At 39.5% G+C, this 12,240-nt stretch overlaps 1 protein-coding gene across 2 annotated transcripts in view; it reads left to right on the forward strand.

Moving 5' to 3' along the window:
- ADCY8 (adenylate cyclase 8 (brain)) overlaps positions 1–12,240 on the forward strand; it is a 283,450-nt gene that overhangs the window by 54,195 nt on the left and 217,015 nt on the right. The gene's annotated exons all lie outside the window — the stretch shown is intronic.

A 12,240-nucleotide genomic window follows, 5' to 3' on the forward strand; every position in this document is an offset into this window, starting at 1 on the left:
TACCTTGGAAATTCATATTTATTTGTGTATTTTATTGTTGCTTGTAAATAGCTTTTGTTTTAAGCACCTGACCAGACTGTGTTTGTTTTAGGTTGTGGCCCAGGCAGTGTTATTCATGTGTATGAACACAGCTGGAATCTTCATCAGTTACCTGTCAGACCGGGCCCAGCGCCAAGCTTTCCTGGAGACTCGGAGGTGTGTGGAGGCCAGGCTGCGCCTGGAGACAGAGAACCAAAGACAGGTACCAACTGACAAGGCTGTGTGTTTTAGTTATCACCTAGCCAGTCTCTAACTTATATGGAGCTCCTGTTTTGCTCCCAAACACGTCCTGACTTGCAAATGTTCTCTTAAAGTTTATGTCACAGGATTCCAGAGTCGGAAATAGTTGTGTTAAACTTACAGGTCAGAATGAGTTGGTCTTATTCTCCACACTCACTTCATCGTTCCCCATAAGAAATAAAGTGATTACAGTCACAGATGTATTTCCTGACACCTTTCACTGACATCTGTGTTTGTGAACAAGGTCATGATGCCTCAAAACCATCAGCATGCCTGTCTTTGACCCTCTTTCTTTTAAACTGTAAATGTGTTATTTCAGATAAAAATGTTTACTGTCTACCAATTCAAATTAGAGTAAGCGCGTAGAAGAATCTTACACATGCCTAGTCTCTAAAACCACAACCTGATTTTTAGAAGGGATATACACACACAAAAATCCTGTGGACATGATGCCAACATCAGAATAAGGGATACAGTAGGAAAAGAAGTTGGATTGCAGGGGGCAATAATGTGTTCCAATTTGGAGAGGTTAAGATAAAATAATTTTTTGGACATCCTGATTGGGTGGATGTTATAGGAACTTAAAAGTAGTTTTGGCCTCAAATAATATATTTCTTCAAAATCAAATTTACTTTCAAAGAATAAAGATTTGTCCCTATTAAAGCTATTTATATATTTTAAATCCATGCATACCTTTGGTTCTGAAAACAATTTTCCAAGAGGAATATCAGGAATGTGTTGAAAATTGATTTTAGCATCAATTTATAGCATCCCAAGTATATATGCTCTTGGAAATTTTATGCTTGTAGATATATTATTTCTATAATACGAGACCTTTTTTTAACTAAGACCTTTTTCTTAAAGTTATGTCTTATTATTTATAATACAGCACATTTCTTATTTAAGACTTTAGGCAATAATAGTTTGCAAAAATCATAAAGAAAGTAGCAGAGAAAGACTCAACACTTACTTCATGATTAATTTGCATCAAATCACCAGGGAGTCAGGGATCTTTGAAGTGAGTGAAGCCAGGTCTGGGTGATAATGGATGAGACAGACAGGTAGGGTACACCTGCCAGGACTCAACTCCCACTGCCATCTGCTGTCTCCTGGGGCAGAGGAAACTCCTGAGTTTTCAGATCTTACTTTGACTTTACAAAATTTAGAATAAGGAATTTCGAAGTTATTGCCTAAAATAATTCTGGAACCTCATAGCAATTTCTCTGAATAACCCTTGGAATAATTAAGAAAAATAACTTTAAGAAAGAAACACCCTGTACAGTAAACACGAGTATCTCCCAGGACTATTGTATTATGTTCCTGTGCAAAACAGATCAGTTGCCAGACTGGCATGTCACTCTTTCCATGGGATCTGTGCCGGTTCAGAGAATGCTGCCATATTAATAATGTATTCAGCTGTTCTTAATGCTTTGTCACAACGAGAGCTGAAATTGTGGGTGAGTTGTCTGGGCTGCCTCTTATTTAGTGTTTATGATATATTGGAGACACTAAAAGTTATTGCCTTACCATCTCCATAAGACTTTTTGCTTCTTTTCCCATCCTTCAAGTTGGGTGTCTTGGAATCACTGTGATCTATTAATCTAAAATTGTGGAGGAATCATCCACCATTCCCTCTAATCTTTATTTATTTATTTTTTTTTTGAGTTGGCAGAAGGAGGAAGAAAATAATAATATACAGAGGTAAGAGAAAGCGACAACTAGAATGTAGTGAAAAGACCACTAGAGTTTGGGTCATGGCTCTTATTACTTCCTAGTTGGACCACCTAAGCTATTAAACTCTCCACCATAGGTTCCTTTTTTATACATGGGCCAATATCTTTCTCTTCTGCATTACATTTGCCTCAAATGAGATACTATGTAGAAAGCAATACAAACATATAAGTCAGTTTCATTGATTTCTTGGATAAAATACAAGAAAAGACTATCTTTTGTGGAAGGTGCTTTGTTCCTAGGATGAAGTAAAATATTGTGTAGGCTTCTTTTAGTCCTATATTCACAACTATGATATTTGTGGCATGTTGACCACCTTTTATTTACTCAAGGGTATTGTCTGAGATAGCTGACTCTACATCATCAGTGCTAAAGTTACTTTCCACTGGCATTTGATCTCTGCTTCAGGTTTCCATTATCCTTGAGAACTTCCTCAGTAATAGATGGGCAGTGTAGTCTGGCAGAGAAAACATACACTTTCATATGAGATTGCCCTGGATTAGTAATTTTTGCTTAGTTACTATTTTAGTGAGCTTGAACAAACTCTGAGTCTTAGTTTCCCCATCAATGCCATGGGAATAATAACATCCTTCCTGAAAAGTCTCCTTAATGGTTAGAATTACTTTGTGTGAGATGCCCTTGCAAGTCAGCGAGGAGTTCCTATTAGCATTATTGTGTGTAATGATTTATATGAATCAGTCAACATAGTTTAGTCCCAAGAGGACTCATGTGAGAATTTATTATGGATTGACTTGGCTCAGTTGTAATAACTTAGGGTTATTTATATGGAGGTAAATCAGGATGATGGCTCTCCTTAAGTGCATAGCAACCAGAATCGTCATTAGGTCCCATCCATATCTTTTAAAATATCATGTGTCATTGACAAATGAATTCTCATTTACCTCTTATCAGAACTAATTATAATGACGTAACTGTTAAAAATTCTATACCCTGTGAAGGAGATGCTGTAAGAACCTAAGTGACAGCAGATACCTTTTCCTTGGATAATGATCCTAAATAAGATTGATGGTAATATTTTGCAATTATAAATTGAGAATCAAATAGGTTATACTCAACAGAAATGACCATGTTTTGTGGGATTTTTCTTGCATTCATGATTTTTATCTCATGGTAGGATACAAAAAAATTAATCATTTAATTTGTTCAACCGTGAATTAATTTCTTTATGGAGGGTCTATTATGTGTCAGGAGCTCTGCTGAGCATTGGGAATATAATGCTGACTAGCAATCAGTTTCTGGCCTTAAAGAGTTTACCTGGTGTAGAAGATGAATGACTACACGGACACGTATGGCAATAGTGTATGGGTCAAAACTAACCTGGAGGCTTGTAGAAAGCTATCGAAAAATATTTTACCTGAGCTGACATGTGAATAGGATTCAGCTCAGTGGAGAGGCATTAAAGAGTACACCATAAAGAGCAAAAAACACATGCAAAAATCTTGAAAGAAGAGAGGAACTAGTTTGTTGGAAGGATTTATGAGAATTCCCATGATCATTCAATCATTCATTTATTCTTCTATCTATTCACCCATTCATGCTGTAGAGAGACAGCCAGATAAGACTCAGTCTTTACTCTGAATGGACCTCGCGGGTAAGTATGACTTTAATTCTTAGAAGAGAGGAAGGAAAGAAATTAGCAAAGATACCGATGACAAGATACGTATGACCTAGTAAAGGACAGCAATGCCGGACAGTTGGTTTTCTCTGACATCCTGAAGCAAATTGTGAACCTGTTAAGTGGAACCTTACTGCTTTCCATTCAATAATAGCTATATATTTCCTGAGTGTTAACTATGCACCAGGCATTATTCAAAGTGCTGTGTACACCAAAGTGAAGAAATTCTTTGTCAGATCTCTATTACAGCATGCCACATGGATCTCAATCATTGCATGTCTCTTTCCCCAAACTGCTATTTCACCACCCTGTGCCATGTATTAATAGTTCTGGGAAATCCACCTCCCTCCTAATGTGTCTCTACTGTTCTGCCTCAGCATTCCTTTCTCCACGAGGCTTGCTTTCGTCTCCCAGGTAGAGTTGAGATGGTTTTCTTGTACTCGCCACATGCCATGATAGTTAAGTCTATTAAAGAATGTGTCCCACTTTATGACATATACTAATCTGTGCTTCTCTCTCTCCACAACCTCTAAAGACTAGTTAAAGGCAGCTACTCTATATAATTCAACGGATTCTCTGGTTTTTATCTAGCATAGTGGCTGAAATGTAGGATCTTCTGAGTAATATTTATTTAACTAGTTATATTGAATTCAAACTTTGGCTCCTAGCTTCACTTCTACCTGCATGAATATTATAATAACTCCTTTGTGTAAAAATAAAGATACCTGTGCCCGTTGTGCCCTTCATTTAAAATCTTAGTGGGAAGAGCCAATTCAGGAGAGACTGAGACAGGCTGAGCTTGCATCTTAAGCCGACTTGTTAGGGGAATTTTCCATCTGGAAGCTACATCGTGAAGCATCTTTCTTTAGGGAGTTAGATTCTAATTATTATAGTTCTCATAATCCTGCTTCTTCTCCCAGATGATGCAAGTGGCCCATATTTATTTTAAATATTAAAATGAATTAATTGTTTTTCTTTCAGCTTGGAGAATTGTATAAACCTCGTTATGGTAATCATGGCATTTCAAGGTGTCTCAGAAGCTCTGGGGGCACTGGAATAAAGTTTCTGATGATACCATATGTTGCAGCAGCAGGAAGATTATTTTAAATGCAGCAGATGTTTTAGCTGTATTAAAGCAATTCTGTTAAACTTAAATATCTTTGTTAGACAATATTGGTGTAAACTGGTTGTTCGGACAGTAGATTGAGAAAGCTGGGTTTCCTACTGAGTTCTGAGTTGATTCATTTGATTCATTTTGGTGCCTTTTAACATCCTGGGGACTTTTTAAAGTTAAAAATAATATTGATCAGTACAGTAGAGCGTTGTCACTGTTAATTCATTCAGAGAATCAAAGTTGACCTAAAAGTGGTAGAACCTTAGCATCTTTATTCTTTCTGCTCCAACTAGATAGGTCTTCTCATTATACTCCAAAAACCTCTTACTTCCAAGTCATTTTCTGTTATTCTTCATTCCTTACATTCAAAGCCACCCACTGACCACCCATCATGTTCAGCCTTATATGTTATCAACATCTTTCATATTCATTATTCTTTAGTTTATACTGAAATATTCAGTTTCCTACACATTCTCCTTACTCTCTACACTCATGCCTTTGTTTACATGTTTTTACCTACCTAGTGTAACCTTCCTTTCATCCCTGTACCTTATCCATCCTTCAAAACTCAGCTCAAATGTCACCTCCATGAGAGTTTCATTCATACATTTCTGTATGGAATTAATCTCTTTATATACTCTGCTATACCCTTGGCTTATTTTTACCTCCTCATATCCTTGATTTTTACAGCACTTGGTATTGCTGAGTCACCCCCCAACACCCTTTCCTTGAAGCACTCTCCTCTCTTAATTTTACTATGGGGCGCTTGATTTTCTTTCCAGTCTCAGATTCCTGTTTCCTTCACACATCCCTCTTCCTCCTCTAAACCCTTAAATGTAGGCATCCTTCAAGGGCCTCTCCTTGACCCCTTCTTTTTTGTTCGTCTCTTAGTTCTCTTTAGGTGCTATATCATGGCTTCAACCATCACTTCCTGATTGCTCCCACATCAGCATTCTTTTCTGAGCTCCAGATGCCCACCACCAGCACCAGCTCGATAGCCTCCTCAGCATGTCTCACACGTATCATCAGCTCGGCCTGTTCATGATCCTCCCATCCCCTGAAAAAGTACTCCTCTTTCTCTGTGATACACCCTTGTACCTGATCCATTCACATCAACCGTGGTCCCTATCCCTGTGGGAGCTATCTTCACCATTTATGCACACATTTTTTCTATATTTCCTTTACTAGTACTGCCTGGTTTAAGTCCTCTCACAAAATAGCTTTCTAATTGGTGTTAACCAGTTACTAACCAGTGTATACTAATCTAGCCACCTGTAGTCACTCACCTTAACATTCTTCTTGAAAAATAAATCTATTTCCCTTTTCTCCATTTTCCTTATAATCTATGAAATTAAAACAATAAACTAAACAAACTTACTGAGCTCTGCGGGGCATGAAGCCAAAGCCACTGCTTTCTTTCACCTATTCTTGTCCCTCTCTATCTGACGTTGAGATGGTGAGGGAGGAATCCACTGGTTTCTTTTCTCCAGAGAGCAGGATTCATATGTTAGAAGTCATTGTACATACATTCTCCAGACCTTTCTGTGGGATAAGAATTTGATTCCTCCCCACAGGCAGTCTACCCCACAGGGAGCCCACTCAAGCAGTCTCCTCTCCTCCCCACAGGGAGCCCACTCATGCAGGCTCCTGTCCTCCCTACAGAGAGTCCACTCATGCCATCTCCTCTGTCCCCCACAGGGAGCCCACCCATGCAAGTTCTCGTCCTCTTCACAGGGAGCCCACCCATGCAGGCTCCTCTCCTCCCCACAGAGAGGCCACCTATGCGGGCTGCTGTCCCTTTCCCCCTTATAGGAAGCCCAGACATTCAGGCTGCTGTCCTCCCTGCAGGGATTCCACTGATGCAGTGAGCCCACAGTAGCCAGCTACTCTGCCTCTGGCTGGGGAACTGTGGCTACAGAGCAGAAATAAAAAATAGGAAGCTCACGTCTGTTTCCTTTGCAGCCAAGTCTCCCATTCATTTGCCAATAATAAAGTGGCTGCTTTGATTGAATGATTTGATTTAGTCGATTCCTATCTGTTTTCCATATCTATTTCTCACTTGGTTCATTTGAGAAGGGAGGTATATGACTAACTCACATCTCAAAACCCCAGCACAGAGTATTACACCTGTCAGGATCATCTTCTTAGTGCCCAATTTGGATTATATAAGACCTCACACTAAATATGAGAAAGCCCCAGGATTACTACTGCCCATAGAACCCACCCAATTTCATGTACTGTGCCTCACAGCCCATTCACCACCTGGCTCCAGCGTGACATTCCAATCATTTCACTTGCTACCTCCCACTTTGTACCCCAGCACCTCACACAGCCCAGCAAAGATGCCCTGCATGTCTATGACTGGGATTTCTTGCTGGTCGTTCCCTATCTGTCTCCATCTCTCTCTGCTTCTCTGCCATTTTCTCTGCCCCTGGAGTGTGGCCTTTATGGATCTCATCAACAGACTCATTATCCTCTGGCTTCTGGTTGGGTTCAGCCAGTGGGAGGTACTGGACGTGAACTAGAGTGTGGGAGGACAGAGACGTCAATGCGTTTATCTTCCCATATCCTACCCTGCTGGGTTGTAGATTTACAGTGGCTGCATTTATCCACCAAAAGCCACAGTTCCTAACAGGCAGCCCTCGCTTAAAGTGAAGGATTTGCCAGATTCCAAGGGTGTTTGTAGCTGCCAGCCCTTCCTAACCTTGGGGTGCTTTACCATTCATTGTTGAGTACCTTAATTTTTCAACAACTCTCTTTCATTATCCCTTTTGAGGTACCAGCTATGTCCTGCCAGGAACCTGAATGACATGCCACTATTGCTCCATTAGGATGAGATGTTCCACTCCCACTCTGTATATATTTGTGAGGCAGTTCAGCAGAGCACAAAGACACTGGGCTAGAAGTCAGAAAATCTCTACTCTGTCCAGTATGGCAGCCACTAGCCCTGTGTGTATATTTAGCACCTGCAATGTGCCTGTCTTAAAATGAGACATGCTGTGCATGGAAAATACACACCAGATTTTAAAGACAATCCAAAAAAAGAAGAAATGCAAAATATCTCATTAATGACTTTTTACAAACTAATTGAATGTTCATTATACATTGAAATGATATTTGGAATATATTTGGTTAAGTAGAATATACAATTAAAATGATTTTCAACTGTTTCTGGCTAATTTTTTATAGAATTTTAAAATTGGGAATTTTTAAATTGTATTTGTGGTTCGCGTTGTATTTCTACTGGACAGTACTGACCTAGATGCTTGTCCCATTTCTATTTCTAACTTGCTAGTGTGACTCTGAGCAAGTTGTCAAACCATTTTGTATGTGAGTTTCCTCATCTCTCAATTAGAAATGATAATTCCCGCCCTAACCCACAGGAGTGTTTTGAGAGACAAATAACATAATGCCTGAAAAAGTGTTATTTCAGCTGTAAAGAACTCTACAAATGTTAGGGCTATTTCTGTGAAAATCTCACCAACGCCCCAATCTGATGCTCAGATTCCCCCCCCCCCCTTATGAAGCCTCCTCTAATGTTTCCTGTTGTAAGTTATTTCTTTCTTTTTGGCATTAAGACATTTTTCATTAACATGGGTTTTTCACATGCTGTTTTATATCAGGGTTAGCACCATGGTTCCCTCCAATCACCAGGAAGGTTTTGAGTGGCAAGCACAGTACCAGTGTTAATGGCCTCTGATCTCCCTGTAACAACTGACTTCACTCGAAGAACTGTGCTTACCCGATGTGGGTGGGACACCAGCTCTTGCATTCCATCTGGCTGCCTGGTTCTTTGCAATTTTCCTAGCACATTATTTGCATTTTCTGGCATGATGGAAGAAGTGAAGGCTTTGAAGAAAAACAAACCTGTATTTGATTCAGAGCTCTAAGTCTATATCTGGGTGACTGTGGTTACACCAACCTTAGATTCAACATCTGTCGAAGATAATAAACACTACATCTCAAGCTAGTTGTAAGAAAATCAAGCAATATATAGAAAGCACCCATTGGCTGACATAGTGGGGCCTCAATAGTTGAGAGCTGGGGGTCATGGCTGATCCTTGAACTGTTGGATCACTTGGGCCATATCCTAAGTTTCAAAGGAAAAGGTATTCTGATTCTAGTAACAACAGTTTTTCTAACTGTTATTTGTGTTCTACTTCAAATTTGGCATCCATAAGCAATACAGATTGTTAATGCTACCCCTGATTCAAAGACAGTTCATGACCCTATGCTCATGTGCAATTATAATTTGCATACAGAGGCCATCCAGAAAGCAGAAATCAATCACCATCAGAGGCCTCAACACCTTTGATCTAGCCTGGAGAAGATGGAGGAGCCGCTGAAGAACTCTGTGGGGGCTTTTTATCTTGAAAGTCTGTGCAGATAATTTTGACTAAAGAAATTGAAATTGGAAACCTAATATAGCCTTACTATAAAATGCTGAAGAGAAGACATGCTCTGTTGCCTTGATACAGTTGAAGGCACTTTTCAAGAGTGGTAGTAAAATAGAGTAGGAGAAAAATAAAATAAGTATTTTTAAAATAATCCATGCCTAAAATAGCTTATTTTAGTGAGACTGGAGTAAGGGTCAGTTGACCAGAATTCTACATTTACTATTTTGCATGAGTTACACCCAAAATGGATTGGCTATAAAAGAGGTAAAATAATTTAAAGGCACTATCTCAGCTATCTTGGTGTAAAATCGTCCTAGAATTTTTTTTCTTCTAATCTTTTGCAAATGTCTTGCCCACAGCTCATTTGAAAGCAACGTTTTTAGAATGAAAATTTTGAGTATAGTATAGTATTCAACTCATTTTTCATAGAAACAAAAGCTTGCTTATCATAAACAGATTTGGAAACAAACATTACTGCCTCTTGGTAAAGATAGGACACAAGTAGCAGACGTGGGGGGTAGACTTGAAAGAACCAGCTAGCTATGAGCATTTAGTGTATACTGTTGACAGCCTTTCACAGTAGATAGGCTAGTGAATCACTTAAGCGGTGTAGGGAGGCCACTGTGACGCAGTGCTATTCTGTAAATTATTTATGAGAAGTCCAAAATTCCAAGTTGATCTTTTAAAAAGCATTGACACTACTCTTGATCAGCCGTTGGAATCTAGAAAGTTGAGACAGAGGCTTAGAACTATGCCGTCAACGCGAAAGGAAACCTGGCATAGGGCAAAACCATTATTTCATCCTTCATTTGCTCAACAAGTATTGACCTTTCCTTCCCAAAACATTGCCCTTGCAGTATTCCCTTAGTGAACAAACAGCACCCCTTGTGCACCAACTCTTCAAGCTCACACTACCCATCCTCTCCATTTTCCCTGACATGCAGTAATAACTATGAGCAGTTAATTCTCTTTCTCATCCATCTTTCATACTTTTTCCAATGTTTCTAACCCTACTTCCTTCTCCATTTCTCTCCTGGATCACTGTAACAACCCTTTAATTCCCTGAAATTCATTCTCCAGGCTGCAGCCAGAGTGATCCTTCTAAAAACTAAATCTGGTTAGGTCATCTCTATGACTTCTATACTGGGTTGAATAGTGTCCCCCTAACATGCATGTTCCCCCAAACCTCAGAATGTGATCTTACTGGGAAATAGGCTCTTTACAGATTGATTCAAGATGAAATCACACTTGATTAGGGTGGGCCTTAATTCAATATGACTGGTATCCTTATAAGAAGAGAACACAGAGAATCCCAGAGGCAGACACAGGAAGTGCACAAAAGAGCACCTTGTGAAGACAGAGGCAGAGGTTGGAGCGAGGCATCTGCAAGGACCACTGGTAGCCACCAGAAGCCAGGAGAGTGACATGGGACAGTTTCTCCCATCAGGGCCCCGGAAGAAAAACCAACCCTGACAACACCTTCCTTTCAGACTTCTGACCTCCAGAACTGTAGGAGAATACATTTCTATTGTTTTAAACCACCACATTTTGTGGTAATTTTTTAATGCCAGCTTGGGATACTAATACAACTTCCTGTTGCCTTTAGAATGAAATCAGACCCATATCTTACTTCTCTACCCTCCTTAAACGTTGCCTGGATGGAAGTAACAGTGACTGGCTCTGACAGCATTTACTACGTGTGAGGTTCTGTACTTCACATAGATTACTTCGTTTAATCCTCAGATAAACCCTCTGAAGTGGGTGAATTTTTTACCTCCATTTTATAGATGAGGAATTTGAAAAACAGAGAGGCTAAATGAGAGCTAGTAAGTTGCACAGTTGGTTCTCAGACCTAAACAGTCTTGCTCCAGAGCCCATATAACCAATTATTATGCTACGATGTCCTTCAACACGGGATGCTCTTCACAATCTACTCCCCTCTCCCTTGGGAGGGCCCTAGCCCTCCCTTCCACATCGGGCACACTCTTTTAGTCTCAAATGACGGGAAACTCAACTCATATTGGTTCTAGCAATAAGAAGAACGTATTGCCTCCTGTTACTGAATATCCAGGGGCAGGTGTACAATTGTCACAACAGGACTGTAATGTGATCAACAGGAATACACATAGTGATGTGGGAAAATTAGATGAGTTGTCTTAATATAGGGGAAAGATATCGTTCAACACACACTAAAGCTACCCAGAGGAAAAGACCCAGTGACCCATGAAGGTGGCAGCTTCCAGTGAAGGCTCCCACCAACAGTGATATGTCCTGACTAGACTGAGGATAGTGCGTTCTTCAGGAAGCTCCTTTTGCCCTTCTCACATGGGATTTTATGTTCATGTATCTCTTCCAAAGTGTTCTAAAGGCTCCAGCTTTCTCCTTTCCTACCCACCAAGTACAAGAAAACTGCTAATAATCACAGAACATCACTTATTCTGTGGTGGACTGTCTTCCTCCCCAACCAGCATTAGACTTGAGTTCTATTTCTAAGCAGGCTTCAGGCACAGCTTGGTCCAGGGGTCATCTAGTATGCTTGTTTTATCACTTCATTGGTCAGGACTCAGCAAAAGCATTAAAATCCAATCAAAATTCTACATTAATTGACTTTTTTCTCAGAGCTTTCCACTCAAGAGTTCTCTTCAGAGCTTTGGTGATAGTCAAATACATATTATCAAAATCTAATTAGGTTATTGCATTATAGAATACATACTGTGGACCACGTCCTGAGTTAGGTGCCAGAATTAAAAACAAGAGGAGATTCTTAAATAGAATTTTTTTTTGTAACAAACAAGAGTTTGGTAAGCTTGGCAGTTTCCAACTTAGTCTGAGAGTTATATATGTCATGTCTTCATATCTCCTCTGCTATATTACAAGTTCCTTGATTCATGGACGAATTGTGATTTTCCCCCTATAATATCTACCCTGGTATTTAAACATTCACTAACACTGTATCAAATGAGTAAAGTAATAATTAATTTAAGGAGCATTTCAAATAAGCATTTCTCTTTCCCCAAATATGTGATTATTATTATTTTTTATCACATAGTTCTTTTATTTATTTATTTATTTATTTATTTATT

Source organism: Mandrillus leucophaeus, unplaced genomic scaffold (genome assembly GCF_000951045.1).
Source record: "Mandrillus leucophaeus isolate KB7577 unplaced genomic scaffold, Mleu.le_1.0 Scaffold851, whole genome shotgun sequence".
Taxonomy (NCBI): domain Eukaryota; kingdom Metazoa; phylum Chordata; class Mammalia; order Primates; family Cercopithecidae; genus Mandrillus; species Mandrillus leucophaeus.